The sequence below is a fragment of the Corvus moneduloides genome, chromosome W (genome assembly GCF_009650955.1).
Source record: "Corvus moneduloides isolate bCorMon1 chromosome W, bCorMon1.pri, whole genome shotgun sequence".
Taxonomy (NCBI): Eukaryota; Metazoa; Chordata; class Aves; order Passeriformes; family Corvidae; genus Corvus; species Corvus moneduloides.
The window spans coordinates 14,781,130-14,793,218 of NC_045510.1; positions in this window are offsets into that span (position 1 = coordinate 14,781,130).

Below are 12,089 nucleotides of genomic sequence, written 5' to 3' on the forward strand. Positions count from 1 at the left end.
TGATTTTCTTTCCTTTTGCTAGTTCTAAAGCTCGGGTTAAGGCAATTATTTCAGCTTTCTGTGCAGAGGTGTTGGTTGGTAATGGTCCAGACTCCATTACTTCTCTGTTTGTGGTAACTGCATACCCAGCATGTCTTTTCCCACTGATGACATAACTACTCCCATCAGTGACCCAGGTCTCAGTGTCCTCGAGAGGGGTATCCTTCAGATCCGGGCAGCTGGAGTAGGTGGCTTTGATGGTCTCCAGGCAATCATGGATCACTGGTTCTCCTGGACTACCACTGAGGAAAGAAGCTGGGTTCACAATATTAGTTACCACAATTTCTATATCATCTTGTTCTACCATTATGGCCTGGTACTTCAGGAATCTCTGTGGGGAAAGCCAGTGTCCGCCTTTCGTCTCCAGGACCGCTGACACTGTGTGGGACACTAGCACAGTCATCTTCTGGCCCAGGGTGAATTTGTGGGCTTCCTGGATGTTCACTGCCGCAACAGCTCTGAGGCACCCTGGCCATCCCTTAGCTGCTGCATCCAGCTGTTTAGAAAGGTAGGCAACTGCCCTGCGATATGGGCCCAGGTCTTGTGCCAGTATTCCCAAAGCAATCCCCTGCTTTTCGTGGGAAAAAAAAAAGAATGGTTTACTCACATCTGGAAGTTCCAGGGCTGGAGCTGACATGAGGGCCTTCTTTAGTTGGTCGAAGGCTTGTGTAGTTTCTTTCGTCCATTGTAGGTCTCTGTTTCCTTCTGCAACCAAGGCATATAGGGGTTTAACCAGCAACCCATAATTATAAATCCACAGTCTACACCACCCCATCATGCCCAAAAAGGTTCTCAATTCCTTTACTGTTTGGGGTTTTGGGGTCTGGCATATTGCTTCCTTGCGATCCTGTCCTAAGGTTCTTTGTCCAGCAATAACCTCATAGCCCAAGTACACAACTGTTTGCCTCACCATCTGGGCTTTCTTCCGGGATACTCGATATCCCTGTAGACCCAAAAAGTTTAAGAGGCTTACCGTCCACTCCACACAAGTCTCTTGAGTTTTAGTAGCTATCAGGAGGTCGTCCACATATTGTAACAGCTGTCCTTCTCCTGATGGGGTTTCCCAGGATTGCAGATCTCTTGCAAGTTGCTCCCCAAATATCGTGGGGGAGTTCTTAAATCCTTGGGGTAGTACAGACCATGTGAGCTGAACTTTGCATCCAGTTCTGGGGTTTTCCCATTCAAATGCAAAAATTTTCTGGCTGGCCTCATGGAGAGGAAGGCAAAAGAAAGCATCCTTTAAATCTAAAATGGTCAGGCTTTTTAACAGGTAAAATAGGAGTATTGAATTCAGACTGACGCTTTTAATAGCCATATCTGCAAGAAGTTTTCAATTGTAGGGCTAATTCCTTCCCTGTCTTCCTTCTTCAGGGGATATTGTTTAATTCTAACTGTCTGTTTTCCTTCTTTGAGCTCGATTTGCACTGGGAGTGCATTCTTTCTTAGAAGCCCATACCCCAGGAAATACCTGATCCATTATTTTTTTGTTGATTTCTTCACTTTCAACCTTGATTTCATTTGTTATTAACATCAGGCTTAATAACTCCACATATTGCTGATCTTTTACCTCCAAAGTAACCTCCCCATTTTTGAATATTATTTTTGCCTCTAAGTGCTCCAGTAAATCCCTTCCCAAAAGTGCTGTTGGAGCATTAGGCATGTATAAAAACTTATGAATTCCCCATTGTTTCCCAAGTTTGTATTTCAGTGGTTTGCAAAAATATGCTCTTTCAGATCGGCCAGTCACTCCCTGTACCATGACATAATAATCTGTTATTGGCATTAAAGCTTCATTTAACACCAAGTATGTTGCCCCTGTGTCTATCAGAAATTTTATTTCTTTTTCTTTGTTCCCTAGTTTGATTATAACCAGAGGTTCCCCTAGGGTGAGAACCTCTGGTCCCCCTCAGTCTTTTTTAGCACAAACAGCCACCCCCTCCCCTTTCCAGTCTCCTCTTCTTTGAGCATCACCTTTTCTTCGTTCTGGGCATTGATTCTTCTAGCGTCCAGTTTTCATGCAAAAAGCACATTGGTCTCTCCCCAGCCGGGGTGGTCTTTGCCCGCATCTCTCTTTCTCCCCTTCCTTTGCCACTGCCACTAGTTCTCTCATCCCTTGTTTACACCCTTCTTCCCGGTTGCTAAAAACTCTCCATGCCTCTTCTAACAAAGTGTCTAAATTTCATGCAGTTGGGCCCTGTATCTTCTGGAGTTTGCGCCTAATGTCCCTGGTAGATTGCCCTATAAAGAAGGTTACTAACTGTTGCATCCCTTCCTCAGACTCAGGGTCTAGTGTTGTATGACGACCCATCGCATCTTGCAAATGTCTTAAAAATTCAGAGGGTGCTTCCGAGGGGCCTTGCTTAATTGCATATAGGGCTGACCAGTTTATAGTTTTAGGAATTGCCCTCTCCATCCCTTTTGCTATAAAATCTTGATAATTCATTAAGTTTTCTATATCCACATCATCATTAGGATTCCATTGTGGAGCTTGGAGAGGAAAAACATCTTTAACTCTCCTCTATGCTATTTGACAAGCATCTTCTGCTAAATTCCCTGCTGCTTTCAAAATTAATCGTCTTTCTGCTTCTGTGAAGGCATCTAACAACAGCTGGAGATCTGACCAGTCAGGTCGATGCTGCTTAACCATAAACTTGAATTTCTTTGCAAACCCTATTGGGTCGTTCCTATACTGCTTAGCAATTTTTTTCCAAGCCTCTAAATCTGGTGTAGAAAAGGGGATTTTAACCGACATTGTTCTCCCTTCAGAAACTACTGCCTCCCTCAAGGGTGCTTGTATAATTTTCTTAGTTTGTTTTCAAGCCTGGGATGCTACAGGATCCCTTGGAGAGAGCAGTTCCTCCTTCTCACTGTCACTACTAGGCAATGGTATAGACTCAGGGGTGAAGGTGAGACGTGGAATAGAAGTTGAAGTTGGAGCCAAAATCGGAGTTGATTTGGCTGTGCTTGTAGCTGAAGCTGGAGTAAAAGCTGTGATAGCTTTAGTTAAAGTATGAGCTGGAGTTGAAATAGAGATTGGAGCGGGGGGTGAAATGGAGATTGGAGCGGGGGGTGAAATAGAGATTGGAGCTGGGGTTGAATAAGAGATTGGAGCTGGGGTTGAAATAGAAATTGGGTCCTTCCCTAGAGAACGAGTGGAAGGTGCAGTAGGGATCGGGGCTGCTTCTCCTCCCAGCCCCCTTTGCCTCCCGGGTGGTAGTCTAAACAGATCCCCCAGCTCTTGTTCCTGTGTGTCAACTGGATATACCTTATCAGGGTGTGTGCAGCGTTGATTTATTGAACGTACTGCAACATCGCTTAAGCTTTTCCTTCTTAGCCTTATTATCTTTTTCGAGGGCCAATACTAAGGGATCAGAAGGGCCCCCAATTCCACAATCCCTCTGCCACTCAGGATGGTTCCAGAGGGAGAAAAACAAATGAGCATATATCACTTCTTTTCATTTATGCTCCCGCCTTAGGAAAAGCATAAGCTGTAGCAGGGTCTCATAATCTAGAGTCCCAGTTGGTGGCCATTTGGCATTTCCCTCAAGCTTATAGAGCGGCAACCATTGTGTACAGAACTTAATAAGAGCTTTTTTATTCTCTGTGCCACCATAACCCACCAGTTCTTTCCAGTGTGATAAAATGCATCCTAAAGGGCTAGTTCTGGGGATCTCTTTACTCTGGTTAGCTCCCATTATTTTCCTTTAATAAACCTAATTTTTGTTATCCCTTCGCTTAGGTTGCAATTATAACTTTTGACATAAGATGGCAGTGTTACTCTAAAAAAATGCATCACAGTTCAGGCCCTTTTAGTGTGAACACCGGGTGTTACAGCGAATACCGTTCCCCCATTGCTAAAATACACGCCACAATCACAATAAAAGAAACACACACACAACACATAGCATTCGCTTTTAAACATCCACCACACTCACTTTGTTTTTCCCCGGCCACCCCAGTCACCTGAGAATGGAACCGCGGGTCCAAACTCCTCTCTCGCTTCGTGCTAATAGCACATCTCAACAAGCTCTCACACAGTCCCTCTCACAGTCAGGACACACTTACAACATAACAACCATAAATAAGATTTGCCTTTAAAACTGCTAGCCCCAAATTGCTAGCCAGACCCAGCCCTCTACAGCACAACAGACAGCAGAATTCCCCTTCTGCCGGTAGACCAAGCTCTCTACGGCTCTCTCCCTCTGCTGGTAACTAAATACCACTGACTAAACACCACTGCAGCTTGCAAGCACACTACACAGGCATGAGTTGTGTGTAGGACGTCTCCTACGACTTACCAACAGCCTTCCCTGAACACGTGTATGCCTTACAGATCACTGTAGACTATTTTAGTATTTTCCTTTAAACATACAGTTTTGTCCGGAGTTTTAGTAGTCAGGAGTCCGTGTCTGCTGCTGGATGAACAATCCGGGCAGCAGAGCCCTCTCTCCAGGAATATCCTGGGGGTGCCCTGAGGAGTCCACCAGCCCGGGCTGGTCTCACAGCTGAACAGAACTGTCTCCTGGCTGGCTTGCCAGAATGAATCGTTAAAAAACCCAGTATTCATGGACAAAAACTCTCTAACTAATTAAAGTTAGAAAGTGGTATGTTTATTACGCTGGTGGGTGGCACAGGAGTTGCCTCCTAGAGACGTGCCAGCCACTTACACGGTTATTTGCCCTCGTTTTATTTCACAAAGTGTTACATATTCATCATATACATATCTCCAGCACCTCCCATTCCCGCTTCCTATTAAAATGAGGTTACTAGTCCTTTTTACGTGCGCAATTCCTTTCTTGATTTGGGTCGGTGCTCTTGATTTGAGTCAGTGGTCTTGAAAGATGAAGTCAGGGATCTCTTTGTCACCATGAACTTTCTACCTTCTATTGTGGGCAAGCCTCGGCAAGCCTTCTGGAGACGGTCCATACCTCGTGCCTGTATTTGATCATGCAATCTAGGTGCTAGCTATAATTCTATCAACTTCTTTTGTCCTTATGACAGTTCATTTACTATAAGCAAAGTTTCAGACAGGTACATAATAGTGAATAGCACTATACTTCTTGGCTAAATTTCTAACTCTTCATTAACTTATCTTTTGGTTCAATCAGTACAAATTGCTTCTAACTCCTAGCAAAAGTTTAACTCTTCATAATCTTGACTCAAAGAGAGCACTCTGGATTAAACAGCAATAATTGCTGGCCTGTGTTCCTCACTACATAGGGGCCAATCTCATAAATCTTTGGTTCAGGCTTAAGTGGTGTGACCTGGGTTTGGATTCGAGTGCTGGCGTAAGTTGTAACAGGCCTAGCCATGGTATTTATCTGGAATTTGAATGAGAGCCCATTACTGTCCTGGGCCCAAAGACGAACTACTTCAATGGTCTGTACTAATGTAAAATTATACCAACAATCTACTTCATTTGAATAACTACAGATTTCATTATGGTTGTCTGTAGGAGTAGTTGAAACACTAATTTGGGTTGCTTTTTTATGAGTAGTTCCGTTAATCATTCGGCATCTGTCTTGGTTTTGAAAGACAGGTGTCTGCTAAGGAAGGCAGAAGCCTCCCTTGAAGTGGCAGATGTAACCCCTTTCCCTCCGAGTTATTATAATTTTGAAATCAAGGGCCTTTAGGCAAAGATGTGGGAAATAGGAATAACAGTTCTTTACTATTATATATATATATATATATATATATATATCCAGTCAAACAAAACAACAATAACTATAGCAGTAACAGCAAACAATCACAAACCCAGTCCCAGCCTTCTCGGCTGTCAGGCCCTTTTCCCCTCGCGTGCAGTTCTGCTCACAGCCAGCAGGGGTGCTGGTGGCTCCCGGTGAGCAGGGCAGGTGCGATGGTTCCCCCGCGGCTGCAGGGGGCGCTCCGGAGCGAGCTCGGGAAGCACGCGGCACCGGCGGCCCGGGACCCCGGGGAAGGATGGAACAAAGGCTTCACAAACCCCAGACGGCGGGCCCCAGTGTCCGGCTGGAGCCTCCGGAACAGCAGGCTGGAATGGCAGGCTGGAGCGGCAGGGATGAGCACAAATCCCGGGTGGCAGACGCGATGTATCCAAGCGGGGAACCCCCCCCGAGGTCTAGGCAGGCAGGGCGAGCACGGCTACAACGCAGCTAAGGCTCAAATCAGCAGCGGGTAGGGCGGCCACAGCCCGGCCTCCAGCAGGGCAGGGAAAGTGGGCCGGGGGTCCTGGGATCTTTCTCTGAAGAAAGAAAAACGGCCGAAAAGCACCAGCAGCTTCTCCCTCCGAGAACGCCGAGAGCAAACTGACCCCACACCCAGGTGAAACAAAGGAGTAGCCAGGCCCACCCCACCTTCAGTGGGCAGCTCTTTTGTCTTTCTTAAGTACAGCCATTTGTCCCCTAGCAACATGCATATGGGAAAAAATTACTTTAACAGAAAAAAAAAAAACTAGGGCTAAACTAAAACCCCAACAGCATCCTATTTTGATTTCTTCTCTTACAGTTCCCTGAAGTTGCCAAGTCTTTTTTTTTCTCATTCTTGCTTTGTATACACTTGGTTTCCGTGCATGACCACAGTCAGTAGGTTTAAATTGATGCCTTAAGAGGCCTCCTAGACTGAGACTAGACAGGAGTAAGGGAATAAAAGTAGGTATTTATTTGAAAGGCCTTCAAAGGTACCCCCTGGGGAGCCAGAGGCTTTTGACAAGATGGACCCCAAGATGGACGGCGGGTCACGAGTTCTTCACATTTTTATGGGTTTGGTTCATTTGCATAGCAGGGTTAATTCTCCAATTAAAGCTTCAGTTTAATGATGTAATTCCCCTCAGCTTACCTCCCCTTTGAGGCTCTTTGGTTTATACTTCTTGGCCTAGGACGATCTAGGTGTCCTTGGAGAGCAGGCCCAGAGAGGCTTTGTTATGTCTATTTAGCACGAGAGAGCAGAAACTAACAGGCTACAAGAAACTTCAGAGTTACACACTAAGCAGTACAGAATTTGAAAAATATAAAATTTAAAATCTAAGGCATCAAAATCTTTTAAATCAGAATATTTCCCCATGAGTCCAGTAAACTGCATAAAGGCTTGGGACCATATGTCTTCTCTCCTATGAATAACTTCCCAACTGGAAGCTACAATTATGACTGTGAAGAAAACCAATTTTCTGGGTTATACTTGCATGCCACCATAACATTTTCATTTTGTTCGGGTAAACTTCAATTTTAGTTCATCATCACCAGGGGTTACTTTCCAAGGGGCCTCTGGAGCCTTCTTTACCCGAGTATGGTGAATCCAGGCACTCTGTTCTCTGATCTTAATCGGGGTGTAAGTGGTGAGAAGTACCTGGAATGGTCCTTCCCACTATGGTTCCAGAGTTCTTTCTGTAAGAGACTTAACATATACATAATCTCCAGGCTGAATGTCATGTACAGGACCGTCCAAGCCTCGACTTCGAGTTCCAGCCACATGTTTTTCAATTTCTCTAAGCTGTTTGTCTAAAGCAATCATATAGGTGATTAACGTCTCCTCCCCTATTTGGGTAGATATTCCTTTCTGTACCCCATATGGTTTCCCATAAAGTATTTCGAAGGGACTTAGCTTTTCTTTAATTCTGGGCTTGTTCCGAATTCGTAACAATGCAAGTGGAAGAGATTTGGGCCAGGGTAGGTTAGCTTCTTGCCCTAGTCTCACAATTTGCTGTTTAATCAAATGATTCATTTTCTCTACTTGACCACTTGACTGGGGGTGGCATGGAGTGTGGAGTTCCCAATCTCTGCCTAAATGACAGGTAGTTTATTGTACCACCCTTGAAATAAAATGTGGTCCTCTGTCTGAGGGCATTGTGGCTGGAACTCCGAAGTGCAATATTATTTCTTGTAGCAATGCTTTGGTTACTTCTCAAGCTTTAGCGGTTCTAGTAGGAAACGCTTCCGGCCATCCTGAAATAGTATCTGTCAACACTAGCAAATATCGATATCCCCCTGTACTAGTTTGAAAACAAACCAGTGGGAGGCACCAAGTCAGAGTAACAATTTAATGGAAATTAAAGAAAAGGAAAAAAAAGTAAAACACTGGGTTAAACTGACAGAGTCAAGGTACAACCTGACACCCTGTTAGGCAGGGTGGTGGTAGCAGTCTGGTAGAATGGTGGCTGCAGTCCTCTGAAGCGGTGATCCTGTAGTAAAGGGTTCTGCTCTTCCTCAGAAAGTCCAGTAGTGGCTGTGTAGCTCCTGTCCTCTGGAAATCCAGTGGAAAGGGTTGTCTCTGGTGTTCAGAGTCCCAGATTATATCCAAGATGGGATGCTTGGTTCCTCCCTCTGGGTGGAGCATCTCCCAATGGGGTAATGAGTCATGAGGCCAAGTGTTGACTAGGCTCATTAACAGAAGATAGTCCGGAGGGAGTTATCTCTGAGTCATTCGGCAGGACAATGATGGGCCATTAACAGAAAGATAGTCTGGGGGGAGGAGGCAAGGAAACTGCCCCACCTGATTTCAACAGCTCATGAGGATGGTAATAGAATACACTGCAACCCAGGACACCCCCTTTTCTTGAAAGTTCCGTAAAATCAATTTGCCATTGCTGTCCAGGCCCATGGCCCCTTCCAATTTGACCCATTTTTGGTTTGGGGGTATTTTTGGGATTAGTCTGGAGGCAAAGGTTACACTGTCAGGTTACCTGCACAACGGTTTTGTATAAATTTCTAGTGATAATTTTCTTAATTAAGTAGTTATATAAGGCATTTGTTCCCCAATGCTTTTTCTGGTGCTCCTCTCTTACTACTGACCATAGCAAATGGGAGGGAATAACCAATTTTCTTTCTGCAGTGATAGCCCATCCCTCTTGGTTGAATGTTCCCCCTTCATCTTTAATCAATTTCTTGTCCTTTTTGTTATATGTTGGCTTACCCTCTAGGGAAAGTTGTCCATCTGGGATCAAGGCTCCAGTTGTTGTTACCTCACCTTTTGCTGCTTCTTTTGCCTCTCTGTCCGCCAGTTCATTTCCTTCTTCCAGTTCTGAGCTCACCTTTTGATGTGCCTTAATGTGCATGATTGCTACCTTCTCAGGTAGCTAGACTGCTTCCAACAGTTGCATTATTTCTTGTGCATGTTTGATGTTCTTTCCCTGCGAATTTAACAGTCCTCTTTCTTTCCAAATGGCCCCATGTGCATGCACAACCCCAAATGCATACCTTCAGTCTGTATAGATGTTTATTTTCTTTCCTTTTGCTATCTCTAAGGCACGGGTTAGGGTGATTATTTCAGCCTTTTGTGCAGAGGTGTTCGTTGGCAGGGGTCCGGATTCTATCACCTCCCAGCAGGTGCAACTGCACACTCAGCATGTCGTTTTCCACTGATGACATAACTGCTCCCATCAGTAAACCAGGTTTCTGCGTCGTCCAAAGGGGTATCCTTCAGGTCTGGGCAACTGTAGTAGGTGGCTTCGATAGTCTCCAGGCAATCATGGCGTACCAGTTCCCCTTGATTTCCACTGAGAAAGGAAGCTGGGTTGACAATGTTAGTTACCACTATTTCTACATCATCTTGTTCCACCATGATGGCTTGATATTTCAGGAACCTTTGTGGGGAGAGCCAGCGCCTGCCTTTCACTTCCAGCACCGCGGACAACGTGTGGGACACCAGCACAGTCATTTTCTGACCCAAGGTGAATTTGTGTGCTTCTTGGATGTTTAGCACAACTGCTGCAATGGCTCTGAGGCACCCAGGCCATCCTTTGGCTGCTGCATTTATCTGCTTAGAGAAATAAGCAACTGCCCATCAGTATGGGCCCAGGTCCTGTGCTAGTATTCCCAAGGCAATCCCTTGTTTCTCATGGGAAAATAGAAAGAATGGTTTACTCATGTCTGGCAGTCCTAGAGCTGGAGCTGACATGAGTGTCGCTGTTTTACCAAGGATGGTGTAAAGAATGACACAAGTCCAGGATAAATGGCTATATTTAATTAATTATAAATCAGTTTATATAGCTTTGTTTGCAAGGGTGGCATGACACCATTGGTTGCTTGACCATCCACCTCTCACAGTGATTGGTGGAAGCTTTACAACACCCATTCAAAATATTTTTTCCAGTGTACCATAACAACCGTGCATAACAAGGTTGCAGGTATGAGATAAACTCTTGGTTTACAAAAACCTCAAACTGTTTCCCGGCTAGCTTGCATGAGAAAGGAAAACTTCACAGGATGCTGCAGCAGCTGGAAAATTCCTCTGCTCCTAGCTTTTTAGTATCCACAATTCCTCCTTTTTGTTTAAGACCAAAAAGGTAGTGTTTGTAATCCTCTGCAGGATCCCTTGCAGCAAGGAGAACAAACACAGCATAAGGGGTCCGTTTGGTAATGGTCAGTTACCAAACAGAATCTAAATCAGATACTAATTTAAGGTCAGCAGAGAGATTCTCCAGCAGTGCCATGGGAGATACATCTAGCGAACCCAATTCTACATCAGCTATTACAATTCTACATAGCCTTAAGGGCTTTACATCAGTTACTAACTCTAGATAGATAGCCTTAAGGGCTTTAACATTCTGACTCCGTAACAAAAGAAACTTAAAGTTCAGTCTCTGCTTGTAGAAGGACCATCCAACTGATGGTCGACATCCTGGTCATCATCAAAAGGATCATTTGGCTGATGATCTGCATTCTGGTCATCATTTAGAGGTTGCCTTGGAGGTTGCCTGTTCTGCTTCTGGTGCTGCAGGTCAGGGCGAATGCATCTTGCAGGTAGCCATCGTACCCCAGTATCTGTGGAAACGCAAGCATACCCACGACCCCAAGCAATAAGCTCACATGGGCCTTCCCACTTCTTAGTGAGCAGGTCCTGTACCCAGACTTTCGCTCGAGGCAGGTGCATCTCGCCTGCAGACTGCAATGAGAGAAAGTGATTCAAAATAACAGGATTATTTTAATTTGGTGGCACTGTAAGATGATTAATTGTATATAGAGCTTTTTCTAATCAACTCTGTGGGGTTTCTCCATGCATTCCCCTTTTTTGTTTTTCCAAAACACACTTCAAGGTGCCGTGAGCACGTTCAACAATGGCTTGGCCAATAGGAGAATGCAGAATACCCAAAGTATGGTTCACACCCCATAGGTGAAAGAACTGCCGCATCTTCTGTGAGATGTAGACAGGGCCATTATCGGTTTTCACAGAAGAAGGCACGCCCAAGATTGAGAAATTGAGCTTCCAATGGGCAATGACATCATGACCTTTCTCTCCAGTATGAGTGGACGCCCACATAGCTGAGGAGAAAGTGTCAACAGACACATGCACATACTTAAACCTGCCAAATTCAGCAATGTGTGTTACATCCGTTTGCCAAATCTGCAAGGCTTTTAGCCCTCTGGAGTTTACCCCTGATGGCAGAGGTGCAGCGAGTCCATGACAGTCAGCACAAGCACTGACAATGTCCCGAGACTCAGTTGGCGTTAGGTGAAACTGCCTCTGCAGGGTATGCGCACTTTGATGGAAAAAATTATGTGATGCCTTGGCTTGTGCAATTTTGTCAGGCTAAGGCACTACCCACGCAGGGTTGGCCAGCATGTCAGCCCTGGCATTACCTTCTGTTATGAAACCTGGCAAATTGGTGTGACTTCGAATATAAAAAATGTAATATGGATGCACTAGGGCTTGAATTGCACACCACAAAGTTTTCAATAGTGTTGGGGTCTCCTCCCCCCGCCGTGTAGCCCTGGGAGAGGGGCCCTGAGGGGACAGACACGGGGTTTCCCTGCCCCTGCTCAGCCTTGTTCCCCATTGGTTGGTTTGTGTTCCCCTGTGCGGGGAGAAGGACCCTTGGTCCGGTGACTGTAACAGTTCCTCGGCAGAGCTCCAGCCATGCGGCTGGAGAAATAAACATCTCTCTGAAACAGCTATCAAGAATCCGTCCATATATGTTTCCTTTCCACGGGACTCCTGGTTTGTTATATGCATGTTGCAGTATCCTCACTGCAACACAATAGTGAAAACAGAGCCGCATTATTGACTTCCTTCAGAAGTGAACAATCTAAACGTTGGGTTATATCTGCTACATAAGCAGAATCAGTGACCAAATTCAAAGG